At 39.0% G+C, this 14,486-nt stretch overlaps 1 protein-coding gene across 14 annotated transcripts in view; it reads right to left on the reverse strand.

Moving 5' to 3' along the window:
• tenm3 (teneurin transmembrane protein 3) overlaps positions 1-14,486 on the reverse strand; it is a 282,460-nt gene that overhangs the window by 147,409 nt on the left and 120,565 nt on the right. For 2 of the 14 annotated variants that reach the window (XM_082163189.1, XM_082163188.1), the window contains exon 1: positions 9,596-10,214. The exons of the other annotated variants lie outside the window; for them this stretch is intronic. The gene's annotated coding sequence lies outside the window, so the exon portion shown is untranslated. Of the gene's footprint in view, positions 1-9,595; positions 10,215-14,486 lie in introns of those variants that run through there. 14 annotated transcript variants of the gene reach the window in all.

Consider the following 14,486-nt stretch of genomic DNA (forward strand, 5'->3'; position numbering starts at 1 on the left):
TTCTGTTCACATTGAAGTTTCAAATTAAAATAGGAAATAATTTAAAATCATTCCATTCTTTTTAAAGAATTGAATTAACTAGATGATCTAAAATATACATCATATACATATAGTTTCTTTTTTGTCTTCAATGAAAAATATGTAACATTATATATATATATATATATATATATATATATATATACACCATTATCATGACATTCAATTACTCATACCGGGATCTTGCCACCCCATTTCTAAGGTTGAAATACACTGCTTAATTGCTCGTCAAAATGTAATTCCTAGCAGAATATTTGCCCTTAATGATGCAGAAGGAAACAGCATGTCCACACATTTGTGATTTAAACCTCATATACACACTCCTCTTTTCTCACCAACAATTGTCCCCAAATGCCAGGCTACTTTCGAAACATGAATATCTTCAAGAGTAATAAATTCAAGAATAACGTCATGCTGTTGGAAAGGGGAAAAAACGGCTACTCACCCCACAAAGGCAAAGGCATTTTGGGGGTACGTGTGTATTTGAGTGTGAATGTGTAATAGTCTTAGAGTTAGGGTTAGTTGCTCATCATGTGGAAAGGGAGATTTAGTTAAATGCAGTGTTCAGTCCAGTTGAGGGTTTATGATAATATTCAGCGGTTGTCTCTGTAGGCTAGTGTGGGCGAAAACTTTTGGCTACAATTTCTGCCGCACCCTGTGCGGTAAAGCTGTGTGCAGCATGTTGTGGACACGTCAACCCAATGGGGTTGTGATGTTCATTCTAGAGCCAGCCTGCCAAATGCTCTTATGTTTGTTTGCCTTCATTTTCTGTAATGAATTACGCTGTAATGAATCTATTTTAGAAGGAACAAGTGCAGCCATTAAAGCCAGTTCTGCTGCTGCTTTAGCCTCAACATTCTCTCGGAAAAACAACTTGAAAGACTATCTTTTTAGATTCATGCAATCATGTTTCATTCTCAATTACTGTAATTGTAAATGGTAAGCATTGCAGATTGCTCCCTGCTCTTCTAAATCGTTATTATTTCTTGCCCAGCATGACTAGAAATGTCATGAAATGACATCATCCTCATTTTTTGGTCTCCCACAGAGCTCAGAAACAAGATAACAGATAACAGCCAATTTCTGCATCATCTCACCTACTTGAATGACATCATTCATTCAACAACAAACTACTAGGTTACTGAAGTCAATCCAAATTATTATGTATATGAATGCATTAAACAAGAGATACAGTAAAGACATTTATAATGTTTTTGTTGTTGTTTTTTTATGCATCAACGAATCCTGAAAAAATATCAAGCAGCAGAACCAATTTTGGTAACACTTTAGTTTAGGGTCCAATTCTCACTATTATTTAGTTGCTTATTAGCATGCATATTACTAGAATATTGTCTGTTTATTAGTACTTCTAAAGCACATATTATTCTGCATGACCATATTCTACATATCTTAATCCTACCCAATATCTAAACTTAACAACTACCTTAATAACTATTAATAAGCAGTTTATTGAGGCAAAAGTCGTAGTTAATAATTAGTTAATAGTGAGAATTGGACCCTCATCTAAAGTGTGACCCCATTTTCAACTGTGATAATAATAATAATAATAATAATAAAATATTTGAGCACCCAATCAGCATATTAGAATGATTTCTGAAGGATCATGTGACACTGAAGACTGGAGTAATGCTGCTGAATATTCAACTTTGTCATCACAGGAATAAATTGCATTTTCAAATATATTAAAATAGAAAACCGTCATTTAAAACTGTAATAATATTTAACTTTTTATGGATTTTTTTCTATCAAATCAATGTAGCCTTGGTGAGCATAAGTGATTTATCTTACTGACCCAAAACTTTTAAGCATATATATATATATATATACATACACACGCACACATAAAAATGCAGTGTATAAATGTTATATACACATTTGTATTACATTATAAAAACGTAATTTATTATGAAATTTATTATACTTTTCTTTTGAAAAGCTCTTTCTTTTAAACATCTCTTTTAAAACACTAGTATGTCTTGCACTACACTGTATTTGAGCAGAACAAGTGTTGCATGTCAAAACACTATCTAACGGTTTACAATGTGTGTTATGTAAAGGCCCTCTGAGAAAAGTGTCTGATAAGGGTTAGTTGAACCCGACATCAGTCTAATTATCTGTTATAGGCCGGTGGGATAAATGGAGGTGATATTGTGGGCATCAGCAGCAGTAATAAACTTTAATCCTCATTGACAAACAACATTAGCAAACAAAGTGGAACAAACCTCAAAATGTGCTGACCAGTTGAGGTAACCACATGGGAGAACATTACCACCCATCTTTTGCTTCCCTTTTAAAATGGAGGCTGCTTTCTTTAATGAAGGGGAAAATATTTAAGTGGTCTTTTTCTGGAGCTATCAAAAGACCCTCTTTTTCAGCATTGGACCAGCAGGAGTGCCCAGCTGAATTCAAATGGCAAGAAAGAAAAAGAGAGTGAGAAAGATACTCTGTATGTGTGTGTACACACACACACACACACACACACACACACACACACACACACACACACACACACACACACACACACACACACACACACACACACACACACACACACACACACACACACACACACACACACACACACACACACACACACACACAGAGCAGAGAGAGAAAGAACGGGCATCTGAGACTAAAATGGCCAGAGGCAATGACTTTTGTTTTCTGAAAATCCAATCACTCTGATATTGGTTTTATCATTCTCCATTGTATCAAGTAAATTGCTGCAACATAATTATATGGTGGTCAGAACTAAATAACCAGTGTTTAGATAGCTTCATATACTGCAGCCAATGAGCTGCAATAATTACATCAAATATGCCACAATATTAGGCGTTACAATTGGTTCTGTTTTGCAAAATGATATTCCAAATAAAAACACTTTGAGAAGGGAAGAAAGGGGAGAAAAAAAAAAAAAAAAAAAAAAAATGCAGCTAAGAAAATTGCTGCTTCAATGCCTTTTTACCAGCCAACTGAGCTGACTGAGGTTCGAACAAACAATAAATACCCAGCTACATAAAAAAGGTCAGAGCAGCATTATGTTACTACAAAAGATGAAAGAGAGAGAGAGAGAGAGAGAGAGAGAGAGAGAGAGAGAGAGAGAGAGAGAGAGAGAGAGAGAGGGGAAGAAAAAGAGTGAGTGAGAGAGAGAGAGAGTTTGATTTATATAGCTGCTGGTATTGAGGGAGGGACAGCACTAACTACAGTTCCACTGGCGCACTGTCACACATAAACTATCAAAACGACTTTTTCAACCTACAACAAGGACAAACACGCACAAAGGGAGTGTGAACGAGGGAGAAAGACCAGACACTTTAATAAAACTAGTGTTACTAAAAATAATCACCATCGTTAATAAAAGTTTAATAAATAGGCATGTTTTTATCCAGAATTCATATTAGCATTGCATAATCACACCTCTCAATCCCTATTCGGACGGGATTAGTCAGGTACATTTTTGTTTTACAGATGCATTTTGTGATTTTAATCCCATCTGAATAAAACATGTTTGTGTTTTTCTCAGACAAAACCTTGGTGAAAAATACAGAGAAAATTACCTACTGTTTTTCGGCTAAATCAGGCATCCTCTGAGAAATCAAATCCCCCCCCCCAAAAAAAAAATAATTGTCTGTGATTGTGGTACATTATTATTGTCACAACACTTCTCACTTATTTTTATCCTTCATTGAATACTCTAACTTAAGGTTAGTTTCCTGTCTTGCTGCCTGATGCAACATCATTATGGATTTAGACCTTTTCGTCATCTTTCCACAACATGGTTCTACTCTTGGCATCCCATCCAACATAAAAAGAGAATAAGATCATAAGAATACTCTGAACACAGATTTCAAAGAATAGTCATAGTAGTAGCAGTTAACTTAATTCTTTCCCTTAATTACTTAATTTATAATATTATGTAATTAAGAGAAAGAATTAGGATAACTGCTACTACTGTGATAATATACTTAATCAGATACATACCGTTCAAAGGTTTGGGGTCGATACCTTTTAAAAAAAAAAATCTCTTATGCTCACCAAGGCTGCATTTATTTGATAAAAAAATAATAATAATAATTTTATGAAATATTATTACAATTTAAAATAACTGCTTTCTTTTAAAATATATTCTAACATTTAATTTATTCCTGTGATGGCAATGCTGAATTTTCAGCAGCCATTATTTCAGTCATCAGTGTCACATGATCTTTCAGAACTCATTCTAATATGATGATTTGCTGCTCAAGAATAATTTCTTATTATGAATGTTGAAAACAGTTGTGCTGCTTAATATTTGTGTGACCAGATCACACCCACAACCAGACACTTTCTATCATATCCAAACCATCACATTAAAGCAAATTCATATGTTCCCATTCAAACAGTGTGTATAACACAACACACGATCTTTGTTTCATTTTCCATTACGGTCCGTGAGCTCTGTTCTGACATCTGACATCATGGATGTTGGAGTGAAAAGAGATTGTAAGGGACAGAAGAAACGTTTCCCGCCCATCTATGACGTTCTACCTACTACAGGGTCTCTCGCCTGTGCTCACCTCAACCCCCCGTGGCAAATTCTGATTTGCTAACACAAGGGAGCAAAGGACATTCCCCTCTCCCTTAAACCCCCTTCAGAAGTGCCCTAGATAGCGTCAACATGATGTTCTAGGTCGCATCTATCAGCCCAGCCCGTTCTCTTTGAATCCCATTGACAGTAATGCTCATTTAATCACCTTAATGAGAGCGTGGAACGGAGAGAACAATGATGTGTGGCCACAGTCGTTTAACTGTAGCTCGGATGCTTATGAAATGCCGTCTCTCCTCTTCCGTGTCAGTGTAATCTCGTTTGTAATCTGTTTTACTGCCTTCAGCAGGCACATTCAAAAACCTCTAAACACACTTGCTTGTCTCGCTTCGTGGCGGCTCTGCTTCATTATACATGACTGTGCTGCTTGGTGGATGAGCCATTGAATACTTTATACTCACTAGATATAGTGGCATGTGTTGAAAGAGTTGAAGAGACAGGAGACAGAGAAAGGACATCGAGGCTAAAGTGGACATACTATAATCTGGTTAGTCCGAGTCACCAGCTGAAACCAACGGAGGTGTCAAATTGCTGACAAAGAGATTTTCCTCCCGCCGTCTCCCCGGTAATAAACCAATTTGTGGCACTCCACATTACAGTGCCATCCGCCACTGTGGGGCATCAGCAGAGCCCGGATTTGCACATATATTACAGGTCCTATAGAAAATAGCAGATATATTATGAATATTTCCAATAAAAAAAGCCCAATATGGAGCCAAATTTAAACAAAACTGGTATAAAAAAAAAAAACGCCATTGCTGGCTGATTCTGTACAGTAAAAATACACACATGCAGTTCTGTGCGCTGAAAGTAAATATAAACCGACAGAGATAAACTACAACAGATAACTCCCACAGAGATGAACAAACCCACCTTCGTTTCCCAACAGGGGAGAAATCAATAGGAAAAAAAATTATATACGCAGCCATTCTTACTATCTTTTGCTATGTGAAGGTTAAAAAGTTAGAAATAGCAGGCATAAATCCCTGTTTTGGCATTGCAGCAGTCAAGCTTGTTTGTTACTGACAATTGGATTAATATAGTGAGTCCCACCTACAGCAGCATTTGTGTGTGTGTACGTGTGTGTGTGCATACAAGCATTTGTTGCAAATAGCTGTGTCTCCGGACCCTGACCTCTCTGACCCCTCATTCAGCGCTGACGAATCGCCTTTCTCGTTCTCCCTCAGCAGCCATTACCGGCAGCCTAGAAGCCTCTCTTCCTCACTAAGCTGATCACTCTGTCATAGTCCAGCACCCGGCACACCGGAGTCTCACACACACACACCAGCAGTCCATCGCGGACAGCGTAAGGAAAACTAAAATAGAAAACGCCTGTTTTTCAGTGCTTCTGCATCTTTAAAAACAATAAATATTTATAGAATTGTACTATAGTCTATCGACACTGCTACTTGATACCAATGATGATGATAATTAAATTAATTAATTACAAATAATATCAAATGCCATTAAATAATTGTTATAGTATTTATGTTAAGTGGTGCACAAGAGAAATGTATCTTTATATAATCTGTTTATTTCTTTAACCTTTATTTTTTTATTTAACCATTTTATAATTTAATTAATTAATTAAAAATTAATTAATTATTTTAGAGAAGTTAAAACTGAATATACAGATTTTTTTCTCAATGTTAAATCTGTGTGAATTTATATACCCTGTACACATCTAATCTGTGTGTGTATGGCTCTCTGAGTGTGTGTGTGTGTGTGTGTGTGTGTGTGTGTGTGTGTGTTCCCCCCAAAAAATATACAGTCACCATGATTTAATTAGGACAACAATTAAAAATAAATAAAAAAGGGTTAGAAGCGCCATAAGATCTCCTCTGATTTCCTGAAGATATTTAACTGAATACTTGTTAAAATCTACAGAACATGTTTGATTCTAAATATAGTAAGACTTTGAATCAAAAGGAAAACTATATTCTTCAAAGCCATATTATTACCCTAGGAATATTGCATAACTTATTATATAACAGAAACATAACACACAAAAACATACAAAAATATATAAAATAAAATGACCATCCTAAACTAAAATTAGTTTAAATAAATTTGTTTTATTTTATTTAAGATTTTTAAATACATATTGGATGTTACAGTTGCTAAATATACATTTAACTGTAAATTAATTCCTGTAAAGAGGGTATTTTTAATTAAAATAAAATAATAATTTAAAACTTAATAAAAGCAACAACAACAACAACCAAAACCTACAGCTCAGAGAACTTGTTTGAGCACCGAGCTAAAGAATATTTGAGGACGTTGTCTCCTGTAGTTGCTATGGATTTGTCAGTGAGCGCGCTTGCGTTTAGATTTCAGTAAATAATAAATATGAAGGTGAAGATTGCCACATTAATAATTCCAAAACTTCCACAAACCAAATTCAGCTTGTTTGTTAGTGTGTGTGTGTGTAGGATTTGTCTCTGTTATCATAGTGGTTGGCTGTGATAAAACAAGAGTTGTGATGAGAAAATAAAACAGATCAATAGCGTCTGGGATGTTATCTGGGTTTACAGTGGTTAGTGCCTCAGCCTTTCTGCTGTCCAGCAGTGGGCCTGACTTCTTCTAGATGTTTCTCCTTTGAGACAGCAGAGCGGAGATCCTACCCATCTGGACACCCATCGAGATAAGACTTGCTTATTCCACACACACCTCATCTCTACCTCTATTCTTGTTGCTCTTCATTTATCTTAATCTATACGTCTCAGTCACTCTCTTTGTAATTGATGCTGTGTATCTTTCTCTGTGGCAGGGTATCTCGAAATCTTTTATTCCATCTTGCTCTCAATACTCTACTCAAAATAAGCAAAAAGAAAATGATAATAAAATCAAACTCACAGCTCTAATAGTTGTTAAGAGACAAATGAAAAAAAAAAGGAAATAGAATGGGGCGCTTTACTAATGAAAGAGTAGCTGGTACAAAAAATGTCAATCACTTCCTCTCATTCTATACATCACATGTGTTGCAATTGATTTCAGTTTCATTCAGATCCCCCCAATTATTAATGAGAGAAACATATTTCTGAAGAAATCTTAAAGAAGGCCGAAAGGTAGACGGAGGGCGGAGACGTGAACCGCAAGATTTTCTCTCACTTTTTCGCTTTTCCATTAAAAGCGCCACATGCGCAGCCTCAACCCAAACCAATTTTTCCCTGCATGAATTAAATATGAGGCTTGGTAATGTTTAAAAGAGCAACCGAGAGACACGCGCCCGCTCAAACAGGCTCCCAATGACCCGATCCGCTTCCCACCTAGGACGTCCAAAACACCCTCCATCATCATCACGTAATAAAAAATAATAAAACAAAAAAATATATGGATAAGAAAATGTGACCTGGCTCGTTTTACAGCACAGTAAATCAGCCTATATTACTGGCTGGTATCAAAGGTAATTTAAACTTTTATTCTTTGAGTAATAGCACCATCTCCAGTAATGCACTCCATCAGCAAGATTACTGCACACATTGAACATATATCACACAAGGCAAAAAAAAAAAAGAACAAAAAAAAAGGAGCTCTGGTTGCTAGGAGATCTCACCCCATTTGTAAGAGACAGAGAGAGAAATAGGGAGACACGGGAGTATGAAGTGAGGGTGGGGGTACAGAAAGAGAAGATGGCTTTTTCCATTTCTTTTGTTATGTTTCTCCCATGAAAAAAAGAAGAAGAAAAAAAAAAGAATAATCAAACCATCCGTTTCCTTTTGCTCCCAAATCAGTTTTCTGTTTGGAATCAGAGGAGACGAGCATGATCATAAATCAAATGTGAGCCTGATACAGGGTTTAAAGTGGAACCATACACTAACGCCTGCTGCAAAAGGGACATTAAACACCTCTGCACATGGCCTCCGACTCAATAGCCAATCTGACAGCTTATTCCTCATGGCGCTGGGGTCAGAGGCTCTGCATTGCATTTGATACACACAGCGGACCACTTTTGCCTCTTCATTTCGCTTTTACGTGTGGAGCTCCACAACTCAAAAATCACTTGACGGTCTGAAAAGTGCAGGAGAACTTAAGCCACAGCAGATGAATGTGCAAAGAAACACACTGTCGCACACACATTTGCAACTCAATGGAAAAACAAACAAGGAGATAACAAAAAGTGGTGAGACTCTCAACAGTGTTAACTAAATGACTATCCTGCACATATCCGCACATCGATCAAAGGCTTTTCTGACCAAAACCTGTAATTACACTTTTCAGAAGGGTGCGGATATCAGATCTATCGCCATCCATCAAGCGGGCCGGGCGAGCGGACAGCGCGAGTGGTTCAATTGAAAAGGTAGCAGAGCGTGCAAGAAATTCCACGCTGAAGCTGTTTCCAATTAGCAGCACTGTAAATGTCTATTGTGGAGCGGCGGCACGCAGCAGTCACACAAGCCTCCGCTCCCTGTCTGTCCCCCTCGAAGCTAATCAAGAATTAACTGAGAGGGAAAATATGAGTAAAAGGGCATGTAAACGAATCGGCTAATTGAGAGTGTGTTCAGAAGCATCGCGATCAAGGCGGCTCACAGAGGACGTGATTTTCAGAAATGACGCACTGCCTTGTAGCATCCTATTATTTTTGAGACAATTAATTTTGAATGCATATAGTGTTATTTAAAAAAAAAAAAAAATCATAATAAAAGCAGTGATGACAAAATAAAGCTTTGGAGTGTGTGTCTTAGTATTTCTGTCTAATTCAAAATAGCTGATTTTAGGACTCAAACAATTCAAATTACAGAACTACAACAGATACATTAGACTCAATAGTCACTAAATGATCTCGCAAACTAGCACACAAGCACATGTCTAGACCATTAAGATAAAGACAAAGAGAAATCAGACAAGAGTGTGAGAGAAACATTGTGCGCAACAAGAACCGGACAGCAGAACAGTACAATATGAGCATGCATTGACGGGGGGAGGGAGGGGGTGGTGTTCAGATGTTACCTTGGTCAGGGCTCCTCCAGTGATGACCTGAAGGGTTAAAATGAACCCCCCACTCCAGGGCTGTAGAGGGTCATCAAGACTCAGCACAGAATACTTAACGTCCTTTTCCCATTCCACACGCACACAGCCGTTCACACACACTCACACATGCACGGCAGCCAGACCTGCGTGCGGCACATATAAGATCTGTGTCCCGGTGTTCCTACTGTAGAGCGAAAACTCAAGGTGAAAAAACCCCCCAGAAAAATAAAAGATGAAAAACGCGGGATGACAGCTGACTCAACGGACGCGGTTGGTCACAGAGAGGTTAAAGAAGCATCATGCGGTCTGATTATCTCTGTTTCTAACACTCTGCGCTGTTGCTGCTTTCTCTCTCTCTCACTCTCTCTCTCGCTCACGCGGAGTCTGTGCTGTTCGCAGAGGCTTGCTGATGCACTGGGAAGTTTGCAGTCCTCGATGGAGCCCCCGTCACGCATGGCTGGTCCCGGCACACGCTATTGGCCGAGCCTCTGTCAATCCGATACTCAGGGGGTGGAGGCAGCGGTAGAAGTGGGAGGGAATAGGAGGGGTTTCGGAGCTGCATTAACCATTTGGAAGCCAAAAGAACTGTTCTTTCTCCAGTCACCCCCCGTGCACACACACACACACACACACACACACACACACACACACACACACACACACACACACACACACACACACACACACACACACACACACACACACACACACACACACACACACACCTTCAACACAAACACAGACTCACCTTCAACACAAACACAGACTCCCTGGGTTTGCAGCTGTTAATGCTGCTGTTGAGGGGGAACAAGAAAGCCCACCTTGACACAGTTCTTTCCTTCTTAAGTTTCAGTCCTGCTATTCTTCTATAAACTCTCTCCTTTTCCTCAAACAAACACACACACACACACACACACACGCACATCTGCATAATCAATTCAGAGTAACTAGTACAAAAACGATAATCCTGTGTATTTTTTCCTCACACAAAATATGTTTTACAGTTAACGAAAAAGCCTCTATTCGTGCATATGTTGAAAGCCCTGCAACTAATTGTAATTATTACAGCAACAATTGTCACTGATTACACTTTCAGTCTTTTCCTGACTCAAATCGAGGAAATCATGCAAAACAAGAAGAGAAAACTGAAGAACACTTCCAGAGTCCAGTTCCCAATAATAAAAAGCACAAGTGAAAGTTTGAGGGCTATTTTGTTTGATTTAGGAGCATGGCTGGCAGCGGGTCCGGTGTGAACAGAACGTATTTGTGCATAAATGCATGACTTTATGATCACCCCCTACGGGCATGTTTCAGGAGAGGCCATTAGCTTTTCTACTCCACTGAGAGAGGCCGAGGACCCCTACATTTCTATGCAGAATAACTATTTTTTAGCTTTCTGACAAGTATTTTGCACTGGCCATTAATAAATAATAAAGTATTGTTCTGGACGTCTGTGTCTCGGGGTTCTGTTGGCTCTACTCGACATGTGAGAATGTGGGCAATTGATGTGGCAATCTTCAACTTTCTAATTATTATTTGCTGAAAAGCAAGTGCCAATTTAAAAGAGCGATACAGTCCTTCACTAAATATATTCTCTCAGGCATTCTGCCATTTATCTTACCAAATTGATTATCAATGTTCTATGTGTATAAATGTGCAGTCTGAAAGAACCAAATGTACTTGTTTTTCATAAAGTTTATTAACTAAGTTAAGGAGAAACATGTTTAGATAATCTAAACATATAAATATATACTGTAGCCTAAATATATAGCCGTCTCTCACTTCTTTTCCACATTTTCCAGCATCCCTCTGCCACCCCAACTCCTCACTCTCGACTGGTTCCGATTTGATGTTATTATCAATGTTGAAAACGCTGATACTTTTAATTTTTTTTAGGATACTCTGATGATATACAGTTAAAATTACAGAATTGATTCCAAACATAAATCTTTTGTAACATTGTGAATGCCTTTGCACTTTTGATACATTTAATGCATACTTGTTGAATAAAAGAGGGAAAAAAATCATACTGACCCCAAATTTTTTTATTACAATTGTCATTACAATTAGCTTTCTGTTAACTTGACGATTTACACAGACACATGTGATATGATCCTACACCAGATTATACCTCATCTTTACATCTTAAAGGATCTGTAACAAGACACCTTGGAGATACATGCAAATACACACAGGGTTATGAAGAGGGCGATCAATGCCTATTTAAAAAAAGGACTCATTAAAGCCGTGCACGTGGAGAGCTCGGAGCGGCCACGACACATCACAGAAAGTGTGACTCAACAATTGCTCTCTTTAATGATCGCTGTAATCTAATTCTAAACGCTCTCATCGCTCTGCATGCACACGTGTGTAGGGTTTGATAGCAGACGTGATATATGTCGTGTTTTTTTAAAGTAAGTTTTTTTTCCATGCCTCTCTGCTCCACTTGCTTTTTGGGGATATTTAATTTAATTTTATCAATCAATAAATTCTTCTTGAAACAAACTTTGTTGTATTATTTTAATTTAATACTGTGAAGCTGCTTTGATACAATCTGTATTGTGAAAAGCGCTATACAAATAAACTTGACTTGACTTGACTTTTGCATTACAATGCAGATTTCCACTGTGTGTGGGGTGAGAGGGAAAGGAGGATAAAAAAAGAAAAACAAATTTGTTCAACTGTTCGTTGCGTTCAAAGCTCTACGGATAAACTTGCTCGGCCTGGTTTCTGCTTACCATAAATGCCTTCACACGGTTGTGCTGTGTTCAGGCCTGGCCAAAAACACAATCCCTGACTTTAGACAACAATGCAAAGTCTGCTTCATAACAATCTGGAAGTAAATGAGTTGTGAAAAACACTGTTGAATACAGGCACGCCCCGCTAAGCTTGACTTTAGCACTGTACAGAGTTTATGTACGCGCTGGTTTGTGGAGCTCGCCGCCGGATCATTAAGTTGCAAATTAAGCATAGTTGCAGAGAGCGGACGAGTATATCCATCAGTCAGTGAAGTGTGACGGCCTGCCATCACGGAGAAACAGATCCTACCGTCCGCTAATCCGCCCGGGGTGTCTTCTCCTCTCTAGTGTCCCCAGGTACTGCACTTAACATTCAATTTTTATTCCTATTTGCTTGCGTATTTGACTGTCTTCCTGCTATGCCAGCTATTTACCATCTCCGAGAAGGTAGTGTAATGAGGTAAACAGTCCACTCCACGGTGACAGTGTTTCGTAGCTGCGGAGGGGGGGAGATTGACACGGCCGATGAGGAGAACTGGAGAATGACTGACAGCTGATGGGGATTCGTCGAGGGACGACGACAGGTGTGTATGCTAATGCGGGTCACGGATGTACAGCGGGACCTTCCTCTATTACATTCTCTTTCTTTTTCACTCTATCTGCCTCATTCTTATATTCCCACTGATGCCCCCACAGAGCACACCATGAAAAAAAGAGGGCTGTTTGCTCACAACGTGCCAGTCCCAGCAGCCCCCGGTGAATACAGCACCCCGCCAGCGCTCTTAAGCCACAGCGCAAACAAGCCACATGCACGCATGCTGTTTGAACTTTCTCCTACAGTTGCAACTCATCTCTCTGTGTCTTCTGGGTCTCGCTGTCTCTTTTTTGTCTTTCTTTCCTTAATATACACAGACACAGATATTATACTTTATACTTATTAATGGCCTGGCAGAAGTGTTACCCAAATTCCCCAGCCCCCCTGGCCCAAGCCTGATCAGTAGGCTGTACCCTACCCAACCCCCCCTCCTAAAAAAAAGAAAAAAAAAGAAAAAAAGTTGTGTCCTCTGACGAGGCAGCTACGGTGTGCTCTATTTAAAAACAAACACCAAAAAAAAAATCCTAGTGTATGCTGTGTGTGACTTTGATAGGTATTGGTGGTCAAAACCCCACAGCCATCCCCTGTGGACAGTGGTCTGCGTGGGGTGCGAGTTCAATAAGAGGTCAGCATCAATCAGAGGACATGTCACTTTGTTTCCAGACCCGACTCTATGCTGACAGGCCCGAAAGCCAAATGTAAGACAGGGCGTGACCTTGGAGGTCATGTGGGGTCAAGTGACTTTGGGCTTGAGGAGGGCTGTGGCAAAGAGATTACTGGCGAAATGCTGAATTCTCCAATACTAATTCATTTTTCATAAACCAATAATAGGAAGCCGGCTTTTAGTGCCTGAGAAAGGTTCGATATATGTCGCAAGCTTACACACTCATGCTGTGATGTACGATTTATCTAGAGGGCAGATAGAATTTTAGTTTTAATTCCCTCGAAGGGCAGGCTAGTTTAGTGCCGTAGATTAATATGCCGCTAGTAGGAGAGTCACAGATGGCTCAGCAACCAACAGCCAAGCAGCAGCTGCTTGCGCCATGGCTGCGGTGGCATCGGTGCGTGGTCTTCACAGAGGCCTGGCCAAAAACACAATCCCTGCCTTTAGACAACAATGCAAAATCTGCTTCATATCAATCTGGAAGTAAATGAGTTGTGAAAAACTATTTAGTTGAGATTCTTAAAATAATCTGGGCACAAAAAGCGCCATAAAATACTTACATACACCCACACCTGCACAGATTAAATTAAAGCCTTCTGTAATGTGGTGTGACAGTCTATTAGTGCAATGTTTCACCGGTAAATACAGATATCGTTACTGCCAAACCTGTAGATGAATCAGATGACATGTAACAAGGCATAATGGCTATTGATTTTCTAACCACTCAGAGGACATTGTCGAAAATTTAATGGACTTCGGATTCTTAATATTCCTTAATGTTAATAAAAAAATTATCCTTCTACTGGTCACAGTGCTTTAATCAGCAGAACAGTAGGAGTTGAAAATAACTGAACTGTATTTAAAAGGGCTGCA

Source organism: Leuciscus leuciscus (assembly GCF_965113295.1).
Source record: "Leuciscus leuciscus genome assembly, chromosome: 3".
Classification (NCBI taxonomy): domain Eukaryota; kingdom Metazoa; phylum Chordata; class Actinopteri; order Cypriniformes; family Leuciscidae; genus Leuciscus; species Leuciscus leuciscus.